The sequence below is a fragment of the Geotrypetes seraphini genome, chromosome 4, assembly GCF_902459505.1.
Source record: "Geotrypetes seraphini chromosome 4, aGeoSer1.1, whole genome shotgun sequence".
Lineage (NCBI taxonomy): Eukaryota > Metazoa > Chordata > Amphibia > Gymnophiona > Dermophiidae > Geotrypetes > Geotrypetes seraphini.
In genome coordinates, this window is record NC_047087.1 from 30,653,996 (window position 1) to 30,675,259 (window position 21,264).

Sequence of the window (21,264 nt, forward strand, 5' to 3'; positions counted from 1 at the left end):
AAGGATATGGTGTAAAGTAAGCATATGAGAATTATTGTGGTATACAAACATGATGGAAGATAAAGGCCAAATGGCCCATCCAAAGCATCCACTCTCTCCTCCTCTCCCTATTGGCTAAAGCTCTTTACACCTGCATTGTGATGTTATAGAACTTTATGGTTATAGAAACATTGTAACATGATAGCAAATAAAGGCCAAATGGCCCATCCAGTCTGTCCTTATGCAGTAATCATTATCTCTTCTTTTCTCTAAGATATCCCATGTGCCTATCCCAGGCTTTCTTGAATTCAGACACAGTCTCTGTTTCCACCACCTCTTCCAGGAGACTGTTCCACTCATCTGCAACCTTTTCTGTAAAAAAATATTTCCTTAGATTACTCCTGAGCCTATCACCTCTTAACTTCATCCTATGCCCTCTCATTCTAGAGCTTCCTTTCAAATGAAAGGGACTCGACTCATGTGTACAGTATTTACATCACATAGGTATTTAAAGGTCCCTATCATATCTCCCCTCTCCCGCCTTTCCTTCAAAGTATACAGATTGAGATCTTTAAGTCTGTCCCCATAAGCCTTATGATGAAGACCACGCACCATTTTAGTAACCTTCCTCTAGACCAACTCCATCCTGTTTATATCTTTTTGAAGGTGTGGTATCCAAAATTGTACACAATATTCTAAATGAGGTCTCACCAAAGTCTTATACAGGGGCATCAAGACCTCCTTTTTCCTACTAGCCATACCTCTCCCTATGAATTGGGAAGCTCAAAAAAACATAACCCAACAATTTTAAAAGCTAGGAAGGGTTATCTTTCCCCAATTATTGCAGAAAGTTCTGTATAGGTCATAACAAATTTTGAATATTACAATTGATTTGATTAGTCTCAAGAGGTGATTCAAAGATAATTACTCCACAGATGGATAGATGGTGATATATTAACTAGTTTTTTTATGAAAGAAAAAAGTTTGAATTTGTAGTTAATTGAAGACAGAAAAAAAAACCACTAAAGAAGTTATTTGTTGGGGAGAGAATAAGATGTAAAATTGTGATGAGGTCTACATCCTGTCACTAAGAGGTCAGCGGATAAGGTAGAAATGAGGACTAGAAATCCAGAATTAGCTGTAGCCTCCCCAGGAAGTGATGTAAATAAAAAGCCCCAGGTGAACTGCAGAATCAATCCCTGGGAGTATGTGCAGTAAAGGGAAACCACTCAAACAAAAAGCAGGCTCCCTAACTCCTCCAATCAAAGTAAGGGATCAGTATTTCTGTCCAATCCAGTAACAGGGTAAGGCCTGGAGGAGTTAACTGGACTACAAGAGACTTGAAAATGAGACAGAGATGAGTCTTTCTGGGGAGGGGGGGAGCAGTGGAAAGAACCTGGCCTAGAAGCCGAAGTCTGCACTTCAAGGAAGGAGGTACTGAACATTATTATTTTTTCTTGACGATTTATACTTGTTAAATTGTTTGATCCCTGCCAGTGTGCGGATGTAGCTTAGAGGAATAAGCTATGAATGTATTGGCAGGAGGGCAGGCTCTTGCGATAAGCCTGACCCAACATACATGTGCAAGATTATATTGGAACATTTTAAGAAGATTTTGGAATAAATGTTTTTGTTTATGCTGATCTTTTGATTTGGACTAAGGAAACAATAGAATTGGGATCGCCAGGCTTTCTGGGGAGAACCTGGCCCCACACAAGGTGTGTTAGATTAAGACTCAGGCCTAAATATGACATTTGCATGCAAAGTAACAGTATTCTTTAAATTGCACACAGAAATGTTAGCCCCATCTATGGCCTGTCAATGCTCCACTTATACAATAGCAGCACTCCTTCAATTGTGTAGAAAATGTGTTCTCTGCCAGATTTGACAGAAAGAGGAAGTTTGCCATTGGGTGAAAATTTTCAAGCTTAATAGAATCCAACAAAAGGTTCTTCAAAAGCTGTTGAACAGATACAATTTTCCAAGCCTGATGAACAATCCTTTGCCTTTAAGATTTATTTACTAAAAGCTGGAATAAACTAGGTGTAGCATCCTCCAAATCAGGCAACAAGGTAGAAAGGTGCAGATCAAAGTAAGAAAAGATGGAAACATAACTCCTCATTCCATAACATGTTAAATATATGCACCATGTGTGTTAATTTATTAGCTAAGTACTAAGCAAGTTGAAAGCATAGTTATAGAATACTGATTAGGTGTCATGCTGCTATTTATACATGTACACTTACCCAAAAGGGTATTCATAAAGCAGGGGTCTCAAAGTCCCTCCTTGAGGGTCGCAATCCAGTCGGGTTTTCAGGATTTCCCCAATGAATATGCATGAGATCTATGTGCATCCACTGCTTTCAGTGCATATTCATTGGGGAAATCCTGAAAACCCGACTGGATTGCAGCCCTTAAGAAGGGACTTTGAGATCCCTGTCATAAAGTATGCATACACTCATCTGGGGCCTACATAAGGGTATCAGGCCAGATTCCCCCCTCTACCCATGATTCCAATTCTCCATCTCCCCTATCTCCACCTCACTGGAAGAACATCTCTGCCTCCTATGCCAATCTGCCCTACCAACTCTGATCCCCCTCCCTCATTCCACCCTTAGAAAAGCATTGGACATTTCAACAACGATCACTCCCGTCCCTTCCAACTCTCTCGCTGAGCCTATCTTTACAATAACCGGTAGTCTAGTGGAGAAGTGATGCCCACTCAATCCTGCCATTATGGTTTCCATTTCAAAATGGCTACTGTGATCTCTTATCTGCAGCCTCACTGTGCTATCACAATACTATGAGACCACCACTAGAAGTCATGGTAACCATTTTAAAGCAGAAGCCATGATAGGCAGGAGCTGTCAGATATAGGACATAAACCATAGAAGTCCATCCAGTATTGGCTATACTTCCCCACTGCTGTAGTTTCAAGTTTTATTTTAATTTGATGAGTCGCTTAATTTAATTTTTACTAAGCAAGTTACAACAGTGAAAAAAAAACCATTTATTTTAACATAATGCTTAAACATTTTTAAAACAATAGTTAAGACCAACAGACATACAGACCAACCGAGACACTAGGAAAAAAGAAAAAGGGCAGAACTACAATTCAATATTTTTAGGGTACAGAACAGAACCATAAATGGAAAAAAGCATTAGAAGGGGGAAGGTGAAAACCTGGAAGGTAATGTAAAATTTTTGAACATAATTTATAGATTAAAGGCGTCTTTAAAAAGAAAGCTTTTTAAATTACTTTTAAAATGACTCAAATTATTTTTCTCTCTCAATTGCTGAGGTAAAGTGTTCCAAAGTTGTGGAGCCATCACCAAGAACATATCTTGTTGTCAAGTTCCAATAATTTTCAGGGAAGGAACCACTAAGAGTTTTTGGTTAGTTGCCATTGAATTCCACTCCAGCCCATCCTGATCTGTCTTGCCATATATGGGACACAGATCATATAAGTACATCCAACATTGGCTTTATTTCCTCACTGTTGGAGCTGCCATTTAAGTAGGGATCCTTGCTGGATAGCTCACTGTTTTTCCAGGGGTGTTGGAGGGATGGAATGGAATTAGATTTATGGGAGCCAGATGTTGTTCTGGAAAAGTGGGAGGGAGATGGATCATTTTGGGGGATGCCAGTGCTTTTCTGAGGCCAAGGAGGAAGATCAGAGTTGAAGAGCCAAATGCCCTTTTTTGTGTGGTGGGGGGGAGGGGGCAGGGGAAGAAAGGAAAAGGATCAGAGTTAGGAGGCTAGGTGTTCATCTGGGGGCAGAAGATTGGTAATATTTTTTTGAACAGGGGGATCAGGTGGCAAGAGACCAGAAAACTTCAGGCCGCTACTGGAAGTTATTTAGGCACATACTGATAAATGCTGGTACCCAGATGGCTAATCAGCCAATGGTAAGGTTGCTTTGATGCACTAGGACTAAATATCTCCGGTGCTCTGTGCAGACACCGCTCTAGACTCTGCCAAAACTGCCCTGATAGTGCAGAGAAATGTTGGTGGTGATACCCAGCGTTAAGCGTGGCTAAATATCGGAGGACAGCCAAGCAGGAGTAATTTTATCGGGCAGAAGCATCTTCTGCCCTATTAAATTGCTTTGACCACCGGGCCCTAAATAATTCTGTGTCAGTCCTAAGAATCCATTTGAGTCTGTGCAGAGATGTGTAAGGTTTCAAGACCCTTTTGTCAGAGTCACACGCACAGATTGAGATTCATCAAAATAGTGAACACACGCACCGATTCACCGCAGGGCACGAGCTGTTCACATTTACACGAAAGCCTCGCGGTGTTTATTAGTATTATTCCCCTCTTTTCAGTCTTGTCAACCTCTAATAAAAATTAAGCTGCTAATGTATAGGGAACTGATCCTGCAAAGGTCACTGCAGGTCAGGATTAGCTAGAACTAAGCTCCTAGAACAATGTTATAGTCCATATTGATAAATACTCCAGAACAAGGTATTTCGAGCCTATTTCCAGCCCCAGCTCTGAACCATGACTATCTAAACCGACAGAATGGGTATTAAAAGTTCACAGTGCTTGATATTGCCTGTCTGAAGGGAGCCCTTGCAGAATTTTATTTTATTACCAACTTTTATTGGGCTTGTAGCCAGTTGCTTTTAAAGTACTGTGGCATATCTGTCAGTATGCATGGCTGCAAGGGGATTATTAGTAACTGAATTTAAAAGTCTGCATGCCAAGAGCCAGAGTCGCAGGTCTGGAATGCTAATTCATATTTAATTCAGCATCAACAAGTCTAACTTGCATCTGGCATGGCAAAAGCGAAGGAAATAGAATCTATATGGGCAGTTTGACATACATATCTCTTTCTATAGTCACTTTATTTGTGTGCTTGCTTTTTTTACTGTCTTATAACCCCCCCCCCCCATTTACTAAACTGCGATAGCGGTTATTAGCGCAGGGAGCCGCATTGAATGCTCTGCGCTGCTCCCAATGCTCCTATGAGTTCCTATGAGCGTCGGGAGCAACGCGGAGCATTCAGCGCGGCTCCCTGCGCTAATAACCACTATCACGGTTTAGTAAAAGGGGGGTGGGGGGAAATAGGTAAGTATGAATTGCACTGACATTGTTTGTATTGTGTGTGTGAGTGTGCGTCTGTCTGTCTGCCTGCGTGACAAGAGAAGAGGGAAAGCATTGATTGTGGGAGTGTGTGGCGCGGGGGTTAGAGCTACAGCCTCAGCACCCTGAGGTTGTGGGTTCAAATCCCTTGCTGCTCCTTGTGACCTTGGACAAGTCACTTAAACCCCTCATTGCCCCAGGTACACTAGATAGAGTTTGAGCCTGCAGGGGCAGATAGGGGAATATGATAAAGGACCTGAATGTAAACCACGGATATAAGTGGTATATAAATAATTAAATAAATAACTTGATACTGTCTACCAAGTATAAGAAGTGGAGAAATTCATCTCTGATGTCTAGGGGAAATTTGTGAGTTGTAGCTGTTGCCTTCTGCTGCATTTTAGCACATGTGATTAAATAAGGAATATTTATTATGATAGTAATTAAAATGGTGATCATTGTTTCTTCACAGAATTTAATTGTTAGACCATTTTATTACTGCTTGCTCTCAAAATATGATTTTACTGATCTAAATAGCATTCTTCATCTCATTAACTGCTTTACTGAAGAAAATTAAGTTTCTTTTGCAATTAGTTACCTCTTTCTACCATAGCACAAAGATGCAATATTTTCCCGAGTGTTTCTCTAGTCCTCCTGGATCCAGAACACTTTGGAGTTTCAGAGTAACCCAAATAGCCTTCTGGGGATTCATTCAGCCAGGTCACAGGGGAAGCTCTTGAAAAAAAAAAAAATCCTAAAAAGTCTCTGGCAGACAACCTGCTCTCTTGAAACCTGTCCAGCAAAGATAATACAACAAGTGAGCATTGGCCTCTTTGAAGGGGCCATTAAAGACCCTAGGTCATCTAGACAGGTGCCTGGTTAAATTTGGTGCATAAAGTTTGGGCTGCTTTTTTTTTTTCTGTCCTAATTTTCTGTGCTTACCTAGCTGGCTGCTTTCCTAACTGTCTAGGACCAGATTTCACCCTGTGTCTGCCACTCCGCATCCCTAACCTTGTTGGTTTTGTGTTGGCTGTTCAGCAGCAATCTCCATGACATCCTGTTGTCTGTCTTGTCTTTTAGATTATATGCTCTTTCGAGCAGGGATTGTCGTCTTCTTTGTGACTCTGTACAGCGCTGTGTGCATCTGGCAGTACTATAGAAACAATTCATAGTAGTAGTGTGAAGAGTTTCAGTCTTTGGGAAGCAGAGCTGAGATTGTGATGTCATAATGCCTCATTCCACCAATGCCTAGGAGCCAACATCATCAGTGATGTCACAATGGCTTGATTGTCCTGTACTCCCCTCTGCCCTCCAACCATTCCCCTTAACTGTATCCATGACATCCTCTTTGTCTATTTTGTCTGTTGTAGATTGTAAGCTCTTTCGAGCAGGGACTGTTTTCTTCTTCTTTGTGACTCTGTACAGCGCTGCGTACATCTGGTAACATTATAGAAATAATTAATAGTAGTAAGTAGTAGTAACTCCTCTCTTGTGGAAGGAACACTAAAAAGAGTTGTGGTTCTGAAAAAGAGCTCCCTTGACCAAGACAAACTTGAAAACTAGTGACCAGTCTCTAGCATTCCTTTTCTGGAAAAACTTACAGAACAGTCTGCATTCAACTCAATAACTGGCTAAATGAAAGTAACTGGCTAGAGTCCAGGGGTAGGCAATTCCGATCCTCGAGAGCCGGAGCCAGGTCAGGTTTTCAGGATCTCCACCACAAATATGTATGAGATGGATTTGCACGCACTGCCTCCTTGAGATGCAAATCTATCTCATGCATATTTATTCTGGAGATCCTGAAAACCTGGCCTGGCTCCGGCTCTCGAGGACCGGAACTGCCTTCCCCTGGACTAGACTAATGCAACCTGCTTCTCACTGGCCTTCTACTAAACCAGGGTTAGGCAATTCCGGTCCTCAAGGGCCAGAGTCAGGTCAGGTTTTCAGGATCTCCACCATGAATATGTATGAGATGGATTGGCACGCACTGCCTCCTTGAGATGCAAATCTATCTCATGCATATTGATTGTGACTATCCTGAAAACCTGACCTGGCTCCGGCTCTCGAGGACCGGGATTGCCTACCCCTGGGCTAGACTTATGTCAATCTGGCTTCAGAACTGGGTATGGAACAGAGACAGTGCTTGTGTTCTTTTGTTCTTTTGTGATGATCTACAGAGAAACTGCAATAGGGAACTTTCTCAATACAAGTGTTGCTTGGATTTTGCAGAACTGTGGATCATAATATCATGTTTAGAAAGCAGTCAGAAACAGGTGTCAATAGCACAGTATTTGTATGATTCAAATCTTATTTGTCAGATAAATAGCAATCAGTTCTGTTCAGCAATAGCACATTGCTACCTTGGGCACTGAACTGTGGGGTGCCACAAGAATCCATATTGCCTTCCAATTTTATTTAATGTCTGCTTCAAGCCTCTGTCTGAGCTGCCTCGGTTGATGGACACAAAATTCTATATCTATGCAGATGATGTGCAACTATGCATACCCACTGAACCAAATCTACCCATAGCTTTGATTAAACTGACTGCCTTTCTAATCACAGCTCAGGAATGGGCAAAAGTAAACAAACTCTGCCGGAGCTCAAGGAAACGGGGATAAGAACATAAGAATTGCCGCTGCTGGGTCAGACCAGTGGTCCATCATGCCCAGCAGTCCGCTCCTGTGGTGGCCCTTAGATCAAAGACCAGTGCCCTAACTGAGTCTAGCCTTACCTGCGTACGTTCTGGTTTAGCAGGAACTTGTCTAACTTTGTCTTGAATCCCTGGAGGGTGTTTTCCCCTATAACAGCCTCCGGAAGAGCGTTCCAGTTTTCCACCACTTTCTGGGTGAAGAAGAACTTCCTTACGTTTGTACGGAATCTACCCCCTTTTAACTTTAGAGAGTGCCCTCTCGTTCTCTGTACCTTGGAGAGGGTGAACAACATGTCTTTATCTATTAAGTCTATTCCCTTCATTGTCTTGAACGTTTCGATCATGTCCCCTCTCAGTCTCCTCTTTTCAAGGGAGAAGAGGCCCAGTTTCTCTAATCTCTCACTGTACGACAACTCCTCTAGCCCCTTAACCATTTTAATCACTCTTCTCTGGACCCTTTCGAGTAGTACTGTGTCCTTCTTCAAGTATGGTGACCAGTGCTGGACGTAGTATTCCAGGTGGTGGCGTACCATGGCCCGGTACAGCAGCATGATAACCATCTCCGATCTGTTTGTGAGCCCCTTCTTAATCATTCCTAGCATTCTGTTCGCCATTTCGCCGTTAAAGATTCCCATATTATATATTCTAAACTTGAATTGATGGAAAATATGACCCGGTTAAGGAATCTGTGTTTTGTTAATTTTCCAATGACTTATTTGTTGCTACCAGAAATTTTATTAGGAAATATTTTTAAGAGATTTTGGGATTACAAAATGCAGACGCCTTACTTATCTCAAATTGTTACAATATCCCACAAAAAAGATCTCTTCTGAGCAAGGGCTGGGCCAGTTAGCCCCAACTGAGTTTGATTTAATATGATTTCTAGAGGACTTACAGGATGTGGTGCAAACTAGGTCCATCCTGTTGTTGATATGATCCAATGAATCTGACAAGGCAAACAAGGAAGCAAAATTTTGTGGAGATAAGAGTATTAATATTTCCAGATGTGGCAAAAACTACACAGTTAAGAAGGAAGGTATTTCTTTCATTAAAATCTAGAGTTTTAGCTTTGGAAGCCACCTTTTAAAAAAAATTTCCTTGCAAATATTTGTTAAAATTTCAAGGAAAGGAATGTGTTTTTGGGGGGGAACTCTTATAACTAGAACTGTTCCTTAATTTACACAAATTACAAAAGAAAAATATAACTGATTTATTTAGGATTTTTAATGCATCACCATCATTGATGGATGTCGTCTACTTAATTTTTTCCATTGTATTTTTAGTTTCTTTGGAAATTTTCCTTGATTAGTGGACTTATTGATCCAAATTTACTTTTTTTTTTTTTTCCTTCTCTTTGTATAATCAGGCAATATCCTCCCTTGATGTGGGCTTGATAATGTTTCTTTTTTTTTGTTTGTTGATTTTGTATTTTCTTGATGGAATCCATTCCTTACTATTCTTTGTAAAATTGTATTGAAAACTTATAAATAAATTTTTTTTAAAAAAAGAGGGAACAGTCCCAATGGAAGTCAAGCTTCTGTAAACCAAAGAAAATAATCCTTGCTTGAACTTCAACATATGCCTCGCTGAAGAAATTGGAACGGTGCTCTTAAGAAATTCAAAAACGGAGCAAGGCCCATTGCTTTTACTAAGGTGCGCTAGCGTTTTTAGCGCATGCAGGAAATAACTGCGCACTACACCGCGCGCTAAGCTTCTAGAACTAATGCCAGCTCAGTGCTAATGCTGGCATTAAGGTCTAGCGCGTGGCAATGTTGCACGCGCTATTCTGCATGTTTAAAGCCCTAGCGCACCTTCATAAAAGGAGCCCTAAAATTTAATTCTGGAAAACCAGTGCAAAATGTGGGAATGAATGCAAACAACCCCCTTGAGAAAACAAATTAGATCTAGATGAGCTGCTAAAGAGGATTTTTGTAAGTGATCTCTGGAGGCAAAGCTGCAACTTGAACTTTCAAGGATCCCAAAGTCAAACCTTTGTTTACTATACTGGGTGGTTGGCAAGTCATGGCTAAAAGCCTAATCAAGGGATATTAGCCTTGAAAAACCCCCGATGTCAGCACAATAATCCCTGGACAGTAGACCACGAAAACCATTGAAAACTATTAAAACTACTGAAAATTATTAAGTTAAGTACTCTAATTCAGTATATATATTATAGTTATGATAAAAAAAATTTAAAACTAAAATAATTAAAAAACTAAAATAATTAAACATTTAAGAAGGAGGACCCGGTAAGGAATTGGTACGTTAAGCCAGATACAATGAAATTGGCTTGAGTATCTGGTGGTACCTCTGAGGGTCAGTATATAACGATTAAAAGTGATTCTTCTTTACAAGTGTGAGAACATTGGAGGAGATTGAGAGTGAGTCTCTTTTTACCATTTGCAAACCTTTAGAAAGGCCATCTTAAAAAAAAGAGCTATGAAGGTGTGATCAAAATATAAGGTGAATGATGCTGCCGAGCACCATCCAACAGAAAGTCAGGGATCATCAATATGGGAAGTGGTGCATCAAACCTTAGTAACAATATGTGACAAGTATCAACTTGTTCGGTGTAGGCAATCAGTTGTAAATTACAGTTGAGAGGAGGTGTGCCATAAATCATGGATCACGAACAATGCATTAACATGAAATTTTGTTTCAAACTGCAAAAAAAATTGCTAAAGAAATACATGAAATGTTAAAATCAGTTTATGGTGATGCTGCAGTGACCATGAAGATGGTTTACAAGTGGTTTGAGTGATTTCATAATGGTTGTGAATCGGTTGAAGATGAGGAGAGATCAGGACGGCCTTCAACATCAAAAACTCAAGAGAATGTTGATAGATTAAGCAAAATGATTCAATCAAACAGGCGATTGACTATTAGGATTCTTTGGGTGCCTAGTATAAGTGGACAAATACCTGACTTCAGGATACTTTTGGGGAAGTTTGAACTCCCCCTAAAATCAGAGGTCAGGAATCATGGGTTACTGCTAGATTCATTGCTAACTTTGATATTACAAATTCAAACAACCTTTAAAAATTGCCTCCATCACCTCCGGCAGTTAAGAAATCTCTCACCATATATTGAAAAGATGAGTCTAACTACAGAGGTCCATGCAATGATAGCATCTCAACTAGACTACTGTAATGCTCTGTATACTGGTCAAACAAAAAGAGTTTGCATCAGCTCTAACTAATTCAGAATGCTGAAGCATACTGATAGAAGGTTGCAAGTGGTGTGACAACAAGTAAAGAAGTCCAGATGTTTTTTTTTTTTTTTAATGGAGTAGTAATTGGCATCTTTGAGCCTATCATTCATATGTTTCATGCCACATGCTATGCTATAACCTTTCAAGTCAGTGAGTCCCTCCTCCCCCTAAAAAAATTACTGTATGTGCTAAGATTTTAACAAGATTTATTATCTGCTTCCCTTGTACCAATAATCTTTTACAAGCTTAATCTTCTTGAATCTTCAATACTTAAGAATCATTATCGTCTGGTACTTCCAAATATATCCCATCAAGGAAAGGGGAAGCAAGGTCAATGTCTGCAACATACCCTGGGACTATCTCAGTAGGCTTTCTAAATTCAAATGGAATTACTCTTCCTGATTGGATAATAATGTACTGCAGGGCTGCCCAGTTCCGGTCCTCGAGATCTACTGGCAGGCCAGGTTTTCAGGATATCCACAATTAATATGCATGAGAGAGATTTGCCTGCACTGCCTTCTTGGTATGTAAATCTCTTTCATGCATGTTCATTGTGGATATCCTGAAAACCTGGCCTGCCAGTAGATCTTGAGGACCGGAATTAGACAGCCCTGATTTACTGTAAGTCTTAGGTATTCAATATGTTTATGTTTATTTAAGATTTGACATACCACTCCTGCATTTTACTGACCTAAGCAGTTTGCAATTTATCAAACTAAAATGAAATTAGATACTTCAGAAAAACTACCCTATCTGTCCAGAAGGCTCACAATCTAGCTAAAGTATCTGATTAAAATAAAAATATGTAATACATTTCTAAGATCAAAAATCAAAAAAATAGAAAATAGAAAGAATGAAAGAAGATAAAAAATTAAAAATAAAATAAAACATATTTAAGAGGTAGAAAAGTCTCTGAGGCAGCTTGATAGTAAGTTCAGTCTACAGAATCAGGTTAACCAGCTGCCATTAAAGAAACAGGACCAGAAACCACGCCAATGACGACCACCATGACACCAGTCACCGGACAGGCAAGGCCAGGCACCGCCGACAGCAGATCTTTGAAGTGAAGTTCAGTTTCCCTTCGATGTGTCCAACACAGCTGCAGGAGTGCAAGTCCACCGAGGAGAGGGGGAGAGAGGGCAGGCCACAGGAGATCCTCCAATGCCGGCATCAATCCACCACCGGTGACCACGTCGGGGCCATGCTGCATGTTAGGGCACCTGCATCAATAGTAAATTGCGTCCTCAATGCTTTCTGAGATCCCAATTTATCAATAGGGTTTCTGATTTAGCAAGATGTTGAGTGAGTCCTGATATCTAACCAGATTTCCTAAATTCCTCTAGCACTCTTCGGTGGAATTAATGTCACTGGAACATTATGCATGAAAGCTAGGAATATTTTTTCTGAATCTCCATCTGTCTCTCCTACAATTCCCCCTGTGGTTTTAAACATTCTCTATAAAGGTTCTAGATCAGGGGTGTCCAACCTGTGGCCAGAGGGCCGAATGCGGCCCCATGAAGTATTTTGTGCGGCCCGTGTCGAGGACGATGCAGTGTTTTCCTCTGCTGCCCCCGGGAGTTTACCGTCTTGCCGGCTCCCTCCTCTGTCTTGCTGCAGCGTTTGCGCGGCCTCAGAAACATTTTTTTCGGCCAATGCGGCCCAGGGAGGCCAAAAGGTCGGACACCCCTGTTCTAGATACAATAGATATAGCGCCAGTGAGAGCAGATACCCCTAATGAGCGTCACATGGTCAGTGAAAGGTTTCTGCACTTACCCCACTCAAACCAGCTATTGCCACTGGATTTGCATAAAGCAACTTCATAAACATACACAAAAAAGGCCCAAGATACCAAAGCTATTGAATGCACAGAAAAATAAGGTCAGTTCACTCTATTAAATGTCTTCTCTGAATCAAAGTTTAAAATCAACATTTCATCCCCACTAACAATCCCCATTACTAGCATTTGATGGTGTATATTCCATACCATGTCCCGTCCCTTAACAAATGCTAGAAATGCTAAGATGCCCATAGGAATATAATGGATGTCTTAGCATTTAGCGGGCATTAATCTTTAGTGCTCACTAAATCAGTTAACGCTCCTTGATAAAAGGACCCCAAGGTTTAAAAATAGTTTGGATCATTTCCTAAAAGAAAAATCAATAGCCCTTTATTAAGATGGACTTGAGAAAATCCATTCCTAATTTCTAGGATAAGCAGCATAAAATATGTTTTACTTTTGGGACCTGGGTTGGCCACTGTTGGAAACAGGATTCTAGGCTTGATGGACCTTTGGTCTGTCCCAGTATGGAAACTCTTATGTTCTTATTAAGGTTAGTCCTAATTAGACCTATTTTCTGAATCCTTAAACCAATTTTCAGCTTCTGCTAAGGCCTCCTGGAGTTTTTATAATTGTTCCCATTACACTCATGCCCTATCTATAAGATCAGAGACTGGTTTCTCAAGGTCAGTGCTTGGTTAGAAAAGTTCCCCCAGGGCTTGTGACAGGTTAATAATTTGGCCTGAGATTTTAACTTCCTGTTAACAGGTTTTAGCACTGCTGCCATAATTTGCACCAACTCACTTGCTTCAATTCCCTTTGCAGAAGTCCCCACTAATTTGGATTCTCCCAGCTTTTGTGGTCATCATTATTATATTTGTCAGATACCTATCAAAGACATTCACAGATCACATAATATGTAAGTATAACTCGATTTTACTATGATGAAGCTGGATTTAGCTGGGGTGGGGGTGGGGCTCTGAGCTAAACATAAACACAGCTTTTTTTTTTCACTAAACACATCACATGACCCCCCTCTAAAATATATGTAACATGCGATGATGATGTCTTTCTAAATTTTGCACCAGTGGCCCTACTAGAATTTCAAGTATTCAGTGATAGTTCATTTTAAACCTATTGTCTTTTTAATTAAGATTTTCAATAAGTGGAATTTTATTTTATTGTAAAATGCTCTCATGAACAACATTTTGACTGGATAAACACAGCTACAAAAGTGTGAGGTAAATACTGCTCAATTTAAATCTCATTTTCTTGTTAGAGAAAGAGTACACTGGGGACAGGGTTGTTTGTTTCACCGCAAGATATTCTATGGAGATGTAATGTGTAGTGATAGCTAAATATAATGCATCTTGAACATTGGAAAACAACCTATGTACCCTACTGCATATATCGCCTGAAAATGTCATCACAAACTATATCTACTTTTTCATTCATCCAGTAGGTCAGATTAAACTGATCAATGTCTCATCCCAGAGACAGGGCCGGATTTTCCTATAGGCTAACTAGGCTTCAGCCTAGGGCCTCAAGATCAAGAGGGGCCTACATTCAAATTGTTAGCAAAATTAAAATTACACTATTCTACAAACAGTGAACACTAAAACACTGAACTAAAAATAAGGAGAAATTCTACGCTTCGGGATCGGAACCGGCTCCGGCCGCAATGGGGCGCCGACTCGGCGTCTCCCTTTCTTTTTCTCGCCCTGGGAGGAGGATCTGGGAGGGAAAGACGTCAGTCCGGAAACAGCTGGGCAAAGCCCAGACCCGCGGGGAGAGAGGCAAAACGTGGATCCGTCAGGACAGAGCGGTCCAGACTAGCATCTGGGGGGGGGTTCAGTGGAAGGGGGATGGGAGGCAGGCAGGCTGGCATCGGTGGGGGAGTGGAGGGGTTTAATGGAAGGCAGGCAGGCAGGATGGCATGGAGGGTGTTCAATGGAAGGGGGATGGGAGGCAGGCGGGCATCGGAGGGGGGTAAGGTGAGGAAGGACGCACTGGGGGCACTATGGACATAGGAAGGGGCAATGTTGTGTGTTATGTTTGATTAGTTATTGTTATAAGTACTATATATGGTGCTGAGAATAAGGCCCTGATTCTCCAAAAGTGTGTCCCGATTTTAGGCAGCTGTAGACGTCCTACAGCTGTCTAATCAGCCAATCGGGATGCACGTTTTTTTTAAAAAAATGCTCCCCAGGCAGGCCACCCGGGAGAGGCGTCCTATACTAAACGCCGATTCTGTAACCGGCGTCTTTAGAGAATCGGGTTAAATTAGACGCGGCCGCTATACTTATGGCAGCAAGGGATCTCCCTGCTGCAATATGTATAGCGGCCGCGGTTGTTGCGGCCGCCTGTCCCATCACCAACAGGAGAATGCCTAACTCCTCCTGTCGGAACCCCGAGCCCCCTCCCCCCCAAAATCGTAATCGCCGACAGGAGGATGCCCAACTCCTCCTGTCGGAACCCCGGAACCCCTCCCCCCCCAAACTCGTAATCGCTGACAGGAGGATGCCCAACTCCTCCTGCCGGAAAGCCCAACGACCCCCCGCCCCAACTAATCTCCCTCCCCCAACTAACCTTTCAATGTTGGTCAGCTGGACGGGTCTTGCTGCCGTCCAGCCGACGGGTCTGCCTCGTGGAAATGAGCCGGCACACCCCTTCCCGGCCCATCCCCGCTAAATCTAAGGCCTGATTGGCCCAGGCTAGGCACCTTGGCCAATCAGGCCTTAGGATTAGTGGGGATGGGCGGACCCGCTATGCCTAAGGCCTGATTGGTCCAGGCTTCTACAGCCTGGGCCAATCAGGCCTTAGATTTAGCGGGGATGGGCCGGGAAGGGGCGTGCCGTCTCATTTCCACGAGGCAGACCCGTCGGCTGGACGGCAGCAAGACCCGTCCAGCTGACCAACATTGAAAGGTTAGTTGGGGGAGGGAGATTAGTTGGGGCGGGGGGTCGTTGGGCTTTCCGGCAGGAGGAGTTGGGCATCCTCCTGTCGGCGATTATGAGTTTGGGGGGGAGGGGGTTCCGGGGTTCCGACAGGAGGAGTTGGGCATCCTCCTGTCGGCGATTACGAGTTTGGGGGGGAGGTGGTTCTGGGGTTCCGACAGGAGGAGTTGGGCATCCTCCTGTCGGCGATTACGAGTTTGGGGGGGAGGGGGTTCCGGGGTTCCGACAGGAGGAGTTGGGCATCCTCCTGTCGGCGATTACGAGTTTGGGGGGGGAGGGGGTTCCGGGGTTCCGACAGGAGGAGTTGGGCATCCTCCTGTCGGCGATTACGAGTTTGGGGGGGGAGGGGGTTCCGGGGTTCGGGGTTCCGACAGGAGGAGTTAGGCATCCTCCTGTCGGTGATGGGACAGGCGGCCGCGACCGCTATACTTTATTGCAGCAGGGAGATCCCTTGCCGCGATCAGTATAGCGGCTGCATCTACTTACAATGTAGACCAGCATTTTGCTGGCCTACATTTTAAGCGTCTCTTCCTCTACTAGGGAGACGCGTAGGGCCGCCTAAGTTCGCCTAAGGCCTGTAGGCGAGCTTAGGCATCTTGCGGGTTTCCCTAGGCTCCCGGAGGCGCCTTCAGGCCTGCCTGGGGAGCATTTAAAAAAAAAAAACGTGCATCCCGATTGGCTGATTAGACAGCTGTAGGACGTCTACAGTTGCCTAAAATCGGGACGCACTTTTGGAGAATCAGGGCCTAAATGTCCAAATAAGTGTTCTCGACTTTTTTTTATTTATTATCCGTGTCACATTTTTAATAAAGGTTAGTACCAATAACAACATGTTTCATTTAACATATTGATATATATCACAGTAATGATGTATTTTATTATCTCTCATGTAATTTACAAACTTAAAAATGGGAGGTGAAAGGGCCTCATAAGTGGAATAGCCTAGGGCCTCTTTTCATCTAAATCTGGCCCTGCCCAGAGACTGTGCAGATGGCTAAAAACTTATGCAAATTTGCAATAGGCAAGGAGTGTACAAGGATCAGTTTGGCATAGTCGATTGCAGTGAATCAAACATGGATATGTTTTATTGGGCGTTTCAGCTGATCTTCCAATATATACCGTGTGTAAATATCTCTATATCCAGGCCAACTACGAGAGATCTTTAAAATGTTTCTGCACTTTTAAATTTTTATATACTGTCCCCCTCTTTTATTAAGCTGCGTTAACCAAAATCGAATTAGCATGCACTAAACGCTAACGCGTCCATAGACTAATATGCATGCATTAGCGTTTAACGTGCGCTAATCAGTTAGAGCATCTTAATAAAAGAGGGGGGTATGTTTTAACCCCCAGATTCTCTAACCAGTGCCCATGTCATTGGCCGCTTTAAAAGTGGCCACTGATCATGTGCCAATCACACGACATCATCGGTTAGAGAATTGTGCCTCTAGCACCTACGTAGATACGATTCTCGCAAAGAAAGGTGCCAGAAATGTAGGGCCGGAAAACCCTAGCCTACATTTCTGGTGCCTATCTTTGTTGGGGGATCCCCTCCATAGCCTGCCATCGGCTGATTGCGGCAGAGGAATCCCCTATCAGCTGAGCCAGCAGGACTCCCTGAAACTGCAGCTTCAGCGAGTCCTGCCAGCTCAGTTGATCGGGAATTCCCCTGCTACAAATAACTGAACTGGCAGGGAGATCCCCCATTCTTCTTTTTGTCCCTCTTTCTCACCCACCCACCCATGGATCGATCCCTTCCAGTATCCTTCTAAGGAGAGATCCTTCTACTGTGCCCGAAATCCCCAAACACCCCTTGTACCTTTGATTGACAATTGGCAGGAGGTATGACCACTCCCTCCTGCCGGCCGGCAGACCCACCTAATCAAAATGGTGGGCATTCTCCTTCCTGGTGTACCCTGGGATGCATTGGGAGAGGTTTAAGGCCCTGATTGGACCAGGTGTCTAAGGCCCCTCCTATGGGTCAATCAGAGCCTTAGGCCCCTCCCAGTGCATCCAAGGGTACACCAGGATGGGTCCTAAGGCCCAAATTGACTCAGGCACCTAAGACCCCTCCCATATGAGAGGCCTTAGGCACCTAGGCCAATCAGGGTGTTAGGCCCCTCCCAGTGCATCCCCGAGTGCACCAGGAAGGGGTGAAGAATAGGCATGATTGATTTAGAAAAACATAGAAAAAAAAGCGGCAGAAAAGGGCTATAGCCCACCAAGTCTGCCCATTCCAAGTATCCCTCCTCCCTGAGTTTACTCCCTTAAAGATCCCACGTGAGTATCCCATTTTCTCTTAAAATCCGTCATGCTGCTGGCCTTTATCACCTGGAGTGGGAGTCTGTTCCAATGATCCACCACTCTCTCGGTGAAGAAGTACTTCCTGAAGTCGCCATGAAACTTCCCTCCCCTGACTTTCAGCGGATGCCCTCTGGTGGTCGAGGGTCCCATGAGCCAGAAGATATCATCTTCTGACTCGATGCGTCCCGTGATGTACTTATATGTTTCAATCATATCTCCCCGTTCTCTTCTTTCCTCAAGTGAGTACAGCCGTAATTTCTTTAGTCTTTCTTCATACGTGAGATCCTTGAGCCCTAAGACCATCCTGGTGGCCGTTCGCTGAACCGACTCGATTCTCAGCACGTCCTTTCGGTAGTGTGGTCTCCAAAACTGAACACAGTACTCCAAGTGAGGTCTCACCATGGCTCTGTACAACGGCATCATAACTTCAGGTCTCCTGCTGACGAAACCTCTGCGGATACATCCCATCATTTGTCTTGCCCTGGAGGTGGCCTTCTCCACTTGATTGGCAATCTTCATGTCCTCGCTAATGATCACTCCTAGATCGCGTTCCGCCGTGGTCCTAACCAAGGTCTCACCATTTAGTACATAAGTTCTACGCGGGTTTCTCTTACCCAGGTGCATTATCTTGCATTTTTTAGCATTGAAGCCTAGCTGCCAAGTAGTCGACCATTGTTCCAGCAACAGTAGGTCATGTGTCATATTATCAGGTAATAAGCTTTTGCCTACTATGTTGCAAAGTTTGGCATCGTCGGCGAACAGTGATACCCTTCCTCTAAGTCCCTGCGTCATATCTCTTATGAATAAGTTGAATAGAATTGGGCCCAGGACCGAGCCCTGCGGCACTCCACTGATCACGTCTGATGCTTCGGATAGGGCACCGTTCACCACCACCTTCTGAAGTCTACCGCTCAACCAATCCCCAACCCATGTAGTTAGAGTGGCTCCTAATCCTATCGATTTCAGCTTGTTCAGTAATCTTCGATGAGGGACGCTATCAAATGCTTTACTGAAGTCCAAATATACCACGTCCAGTGACTCTCCGGCGTCCAGTTGTCTAGTAACCCAGTCAAAAAAGCTAATCAAATTAGATTGGCAGGATCTACCCTGGGTGAACCCGTGTTGGTGTGGATCACGCAGTTTTTCTTCGTCTAGGATTGTGTCAAGATTCTGTTTGATCAGTGTTTCCATTAGTTTACACACTATAGACATGAGACTCACTGGTCTGTAGATTTAAGCATCACTAGATGTCTGAGTTAGGTGCCAATAAATTAGGACAAATAAAACCTGGCCTAATATACTCATGCCTATCTCCATGATGCCTTGGTGTCACTAGGCAGGATTCTATAATTGGCACCTAGTGGTTGATTGGCAACTGAAACAAGCAGAGCTTACTATATAGAAATGCTTAGGTGCTGTTTAAAGAATCTGGCCTTTAGAGTCTGTTTCTATAAGTTAGACAATGCAAGATGCCTAGATTGCTGGCGCCTAGGGGCGTTTAGCTGAATTGCATGCAGATTCCAAAATTTTTTAATTGCCCTGAATCGATCACATCAGTTTTCGGCCATTTAAAAAAAAAAAGTTTAAATGACCAATTAAGAATTTCATGTGGAACTCATTGCAATGCCAGCCGGCGCCTACCCACAACTACCTGAAAAGCAGGCGTGGTTAGGGGGCAGAAAATTGTTGTGGTATAACTTAGGTGCCAGTAATATAGGCCAAGGTTTTCCTAGCCTACTTTACTGGTGCCTAACACTAGTATTCCTGCTGGCATCTAAGTAGTTAGCCACCAGTAGGCACAATTCTATAACCCGCGCCTAGCGGTTGATTGACAACAGCACCTAGTGGTACCTACGATGCAGTTAGGCACCGTTTATAGAATCAGACCCTTAACACTTGGTCAATATGTGAAAACAGGCTCGGCACAAACATTTTGAAGAATTTAATATTTTCCCCTTTTATGTGCACTAAACCATGTGGTACTGAATTTTTGAGAATTTTCAATCTAAGGGTATAGTGTGGGTGGAGGGTTGGCTTGGAAGCATTAGCTGGCTAGCATAATTATTGCATGCTAACTGGCTAACACAGGATTGACGCAGTAACATTCGGCAGGTAATACGTGCTAATGGGAATGTTACCACATGACCTGGCCTGAAAAAGTGCTGAGTGACATTTGCAGTTATTGTGTGATAAAATTCCAATAATCGCTAATTTTAGCACACTTTAACAAAAGATCCCCTCTATCTTTCTATTTATCTAGAGTGTATATATAGAGACAGCAAATATAAGAATAGCCTTACTGGGTCAGACCGATGGTCCAGCAAGCCCAGTAGCCCATTCTCACGGTGGCCAATCCAGGTCCCTAGTACCTGGCCAAAACCCAAAGAGTAGCAACAGTCCAGCATCTCAAAGAATAGCAAGATTCCGGAACCCCAATGAGAGCAACATTCCAGAGCTGAAATTGTGATGTCATAATGCCTCATTCCACAGTGCCTCAGAGCCAATTTCATCAGTGATGTTACAGTGGCTTAATTGGCCTATACTTGGGTAACATAAGAGCATAAGAACAGCCTTACTGGGTCAGACCAATGGTCCACCAAGCCCAGTAGCCCATTCTTAAGGTGGCCAATCCAGGTCACTAGTACCTGGCCAAAAGCCAAGGAGTAGCAATATTCCATGCTACTGATACAGGGCAAGCAGTGGCTTCCCCCATGTCTTCAAATTGATGGAACATTTATTTTGTTCACTTTTGAAAAAAAATAAACAACCAAATGAATATACTTTCCATTCGATTTTGATGCAATAAAGTGAATCTTTATCCAGTTTTGGAGGCATTTTTTCACCTTCTGATGTAACAAAGACACCAGCTAAGCTGAACTGAGAATTTATTTTTTCACCCTTTGTTGCTACTTATACCTTCCTTTTTACCAAACCACAAAAGCTGTTTTTAGTGCCAGCCAGCGCACTGATTGCTCGGCGCTGCTCCTGACACACGTAGAGTTCCTATGAATGTCGGGAGCAGTGCAGAGCATTCAGTGCATGGACCAGCGCTACAAAACGCTTTTGTAGTTTTGTAAAAGGTGTGTGTGGGGGATTATTATTATTATTATTTTCAGTAAAACTGAGGCCCCCTTTTATCTAGCCACATTAGGGTATTTTATCTCTGGCTGCTGCAGTAAAATCTCCAATGCTCATAGGAATTCTATGAGCATCGGAGCTTTTACAGCAGTAGCTGGTGATAAAAAACCTTAATGCAGCTTTAAAAAAGGGGGCCTTAACTTACCGATTTTGCAAATGA

The 21,264-nt window shown here is 43.1% G+C and overlaps 1 long non-coding RNA gene across 1 annotated transcript in view; it reads left to right on the forward strand.

Moving 5' to 3' along the window:
• Nucleotides 1-1,330: 1,330 nt before the first annotated feature.
• LOC117359638 overlaps nt 1,331-21,264 on the forward strand; it is a 52,347-nt gene continuing 32,413 nt past the window's right edge. Inside the window, exons 1-2 of the long non-coding RNA XR_004539284.1 lie at nt 1,331-1,413; nt 13,531-13,624. This is a non-coding gene — a long non-coding RNA (uncharacterized LOC117359638). The remainder of the gene's footprint in view (nt 1,414-13,530; nt 13,625-21,264) is intronic.